This window comes from Hemicordylus capensis, chromosome 1, assembly GCF_027244095.1.
Source record: "Hemicordylus capensis ecotype Gifberg chromosome 1, rHemCap1.1.pri, whole genome shotgun sequence".
Taxonomy (NCBI): Eukaryota; Metazoa; Chordata; class Lepidosauria; order Squamata; family Cordylidae; genus Hemicordylus; species Hemicordylus capensis.
In genome coordinates this window covers 396000466-396004735 of record NC_069657.1, presented here as the reverse complement: position 1 = coordinate 396004735, position 4270 = coordinate 396000466, and the positions used below count along the sequence as shown (strand labels likewise).

Genomic DNA, 4270 nt, shown 5'->3' with positions numbered 1-4270 from the left:
AGTCTATATACCACTACCACCTACCTGTAAATGTGGGAATAGCGTAGGTTGCTATTTTGGGAATGAACTGCATTATTACAGTACTTTGTGCACATATGAAGTGGAAGAAAAGAGGGTACAACTCCATAGAAAGGAAGTATTCAGCAAAATGTGCTGTGTGAGTCCTGGGTTAGAGGACTGACTGTCTTCCTTAATCTCTACTGCTGGTTAGCTGTCATAAAAGGAGAACGAAAACCACCAGCCATGAGATGATTTATCTAACTTTCCTTTATTAAATGAGGAAGGCTAAGCTTATATTTGACAACTCACTAGTCATTTCCTTTCTTGACACACTCTTAGGCCCCATTCGGACATAGTGTGAAACCTCGGGTAGACAAAGCTGTGGTTAATCTGTGAAGACAAGAATCATGTAGCAGACGATTGACTCTCTGTGGTTTGGCAACTTCTGGCGTCTGGGCAGAGGAGCCCCTCCCACTTCCTAGTCCAGTTTACTTATTCAACTAGCAGGATGGGCCATTCTAGTCTTCACTTTGGTCATCTGGAGCTGCCAGCAGACTTCCTGGAGCATCCGTGAGTCAAATTCTTTCTCTTGATCACTGCAAATACAGTTTGGGGACCAAAGTGCAACACAACAGATTTCATGAGTGCATCAGTCACAGTCCTTTTATTTTTCAGAGGTGACACAACATACTTTGAAAAGGCAGCATATACCACTAACAAATACTGATTCCCAGCTAGTGTTTCAGTAAGTAGGCCTTTTAGATCCACTTTAATAAATTCCCAGGGCTTAGTAGGCTGAAGCATTTCCCCTAATGGAGTCCTCCCCCCACCTCCCCACAGCCAGAGCTTTCATACACTGGCAAGTGAGAGGAGATTGCATCCACTGTATAACACCTGCTGCCATGCAAAGCCAAAAAAAACCTTGCATGAAACCTGGTCTCATACCCTAAGTCAGAGTTTCTTAACCTTAGGCCCCCAGATGTTGTTGGACTACAAATCCCATCATCCTCATCCACAAAGGCTATGTCTGGGGATGATGCAAGTTGTAGTCCAACAACATCTGGGGGCCCAAGATTAAGAAACCCTGCCCCAAGTGATCCACCACATCATTATCGTGCAGGTATTCAAGCACTGCAAAAAAACTGGCATGATAACTTTGTGTCCCTCATAAACCAATAAATTTGTTACAGGATCAATGAATAAGTGCTTTTGGATGGAACTTAACCTCCCTAGGCTAGGTCGCTTCCAATGAAGCTGTTGACAGACTATACACAGTTCAGATCCCCTCCACTGTTCCTGGCAAACATCTTTCCAGGACCAGGTAGCATCTCTTTTCGCTACTGCTATATGGCTGAGAGCATCGGCAACTACATTCTGCTTGCCTGGTTTATGATGAATCGTGAAGGTGATTTGTAGTTTGTAGATCCAGCTCCACAGGCGACCCTCTGGATTATGTTTGCTAAGTAGCCACTGCAAAACACTGTGGTCTGTGTACTCTGTGAATTTTGTACCCAATAAATAAGGTCGGTATGATTTAAAGGCCCCCACAATAGCCAAATACCTCAGCTCTGTCGCAGAATACTGGGTTTCTCTTCCATTCTACCTCTGGCCCCAAAACACTACTGGCTGGAGCCTGCCCCACTCATTCATCTGTTCTAAGGGAAAGCCCAGTGCCACTTTGGAGGCATCACAGGTGACAATGAATGGGAGAAAAGGAGCTGGGCATGATGTCTAGGTTTGATCAGTTTATTCTGTGCCACTACAGGGTGTACCTGCACCCCACCACCCAGATGGCTAGGGAGAGGTCTCCCAACAGCCTAGAGTGTTGCTCTTGGACAGCCTGATTTCTTAGCATCCACAGTCAGGAGAGGTATCTGAACATTGCCAAAGTCAAATATATTTTACTAAGACTCCAGGCACGGTCATGATGCCCCTGAAGAAAATCCACCCCAAGAACAACTTTACTTGAAATACTGGCAGTGACTATAAAGGACCAAGTAGAGAGTCTAAGTGCACTGGGAGAGTTCAACTGCTCCTGTTGCTGGCAGTGGCTGACCACTGATGGTCATCAAGTTAACTCTAGCTGCATCCACTGGTGTTCCCTTCAGAGAGGGATGTTCACTACGAATTAGGCTTCCAAACCAGAGTCCCACAACAAAGAGGTTTCCCAGTCCCCAATCTTCTCTTTCACATAATAGCAGGAGCAGGGACATCCCTTCCTCGGGGCCATTCTTATTGCTGCTCACAGTGGCCCTTCTACAACAGCAGCTTCTCTTTTCCCTGAGGCAACTTGCCAGGGTTCGGGTAATTCCTCTTCCAGTGCCCCTTCCCCCTGCACTTTCGACAAATATCTATTGGTTGGGGATTCCCAGGGAGAACTGCTCTTGGCTTCCTCTGCCAGGACTACGTATGGAGTGCTTGCACCTGGGCCTTCTCTAACTGCTGAGCCACCACCATGGCAAGTTGTTCCTGGAAGGCTGTGGATTGAATGTAAGAGTCCCACTGGAGCTGGGACTAAACAGCTGCCATTTTAAAGGAAGCACCCATCTCTGCTTCTACAGCATGTACTCTATGCACAATAGAGTCAATAGATTTGTCTAGAAGGGCATCTTCCTTAATCAGCAGGCCATGCAGCTCACCTGAGAGGCCATTTATGAACTGGCTTCTTGCACAAGAGTCTTTCATGGCTTGCCACTGAGCATGGGCCCCTGTTTGCATTGCAAGTTCTACACTTGGTTGAGCTGGAAGGGCCTCAGCAGCATCCTGACCCGTACATGGAGGAGCAGGAAACACTCTATCAAAGAGCCTGTGCAGAGCACATAGTGTCACGAGCTCACTCGACGGAAGACGCTGGCCAGAAATATATGACACAATAGCCAGTAGCCCGAGTTTCAGTTTTACTGCTAAATAGTCAGGTCAAACTGTCTCACCAGGAATACAGAAGTGAGGTGTGAGAAGCCCAAATTCCGAAGTCACAATCTCTGCGACAAAAGCTCAAAGCTGATTTGACGTGTTGTTTCCAGCAGTTTGTTCAAGGCACAGGCTGCCCGATTTATAGTGAGCAGCCACGTGCACTTAATCAACACTCCACCCCCGCCAGCTGCCATAGATTCAATCCGGCTCCTGCTGTCTTCTTGCCAGTTGACTACTCCTCCGTAATTCCCTCCCCTTTCTGCTGACATTTTCCCCGTCTGCGTCCTTGAGGAGAGAGTGGCCATTCTAACTCTGGCTCAGATGCTGACCCTTCTCTCCAAAGATCACCCGGCCCTTCTGGCCCTTCTTGTGCCAAATACTTGCCCTGGCCTGTCTCAATTACCTCCACATCACCGGCCTGCTCCTCCTCAAGCGCCTCCCCACTTTCTAGTAAGTCGCCTGCCCCCACCCCTCTCCAATGTCCTCGAGTGGGGGCATGACACAGATACGCATGCAGAGGTTCCCCTTCCAGCCTTCTCCTAGCTTGCCGTTCTTTCCGATATTGCAAAAGGGCCAAGGCCCCTTCCTAATGGCCCTTCAAGTGCTGACAGAGGTGCCGATACGAGACACGATCCGTACTTGGCAGTTGCAGGTTGGTAGTATACGTTGGCATCGCCCTCCAAAAAAACCCGGCAAGGAACTGTGTGGCCTTCTGATCAGTCCATTCATTTACAGATACAAAGAGGTCAAAATCCGTCAAGTACTCACTGATCGTAAGCCCGCCTACATCACCAGTAAATGTCTTCTCAGGCAATAAGGCTTTTGCCATTGCTACCAGTTGTAATACTGCTTTAACAGGAAAACTGTATTACGGGCCTGCAAAAGTCTGCAGGCTTTATGTAATAAGACCTCAACTTGGAGGGAAACTCTCTCAGCAAACCAACAATAGAATAGAACAGTTAAGACAAGATACAGAACTTTACTAAACAGTAAAGCATGGAACAGCACCACCTATTGGTTGGTGGTGTTTGTTGGCGATGGAGTTCCAGTGCATCAACCTTTTGCACCAACTATCCTAATGATCACTAGGGGCATTGAGAGTGAAGATATTGAGTAAGGGTCTCCCTAGCTGTACTACCTGTCTCTACTCTATGGCCCCTGATTGGACTCTTCAGGTATTTCCTGTGAGAGTCAGATTCCCTTCTTTTCCTCTTAGAGAGCAGATGGAAACATCTCTCTTTCTCCCTACCTATTCATTATGAAGTTCTATAGATTAGGATTAGGTCTTTCCTATCCAAAGTGTACTTCACCAATAAATACTTAGTATTTAGTTCTACAAGAATCTTGTGTCTTCTCT

At 47.0% G+C, this 4270-nt stretch overlaps 1 long non-coding RNA gene across 1 annotated transcript; it reads right to left on the bottom strand.

The window, feature by feature from the left end:
• Nucleotides 1-249: 249 nt before the first annotated feature.
• On the bottom strand, nt 250-3841 carry LOC128339698 (uncharacterized). The gene is made up of 2 exons (XR_008313173.1): nt 3682-3841; nt 250-596 (listed from the first exon to the last, which is right to left on the bottom strand). It is a non-coding gene; the product is annotated as an uncharacterized LOC128339698 (long non-coding RNA).
• Between the last annotated feature and the right edge of the window lie 429 nt (nt 3842-4270).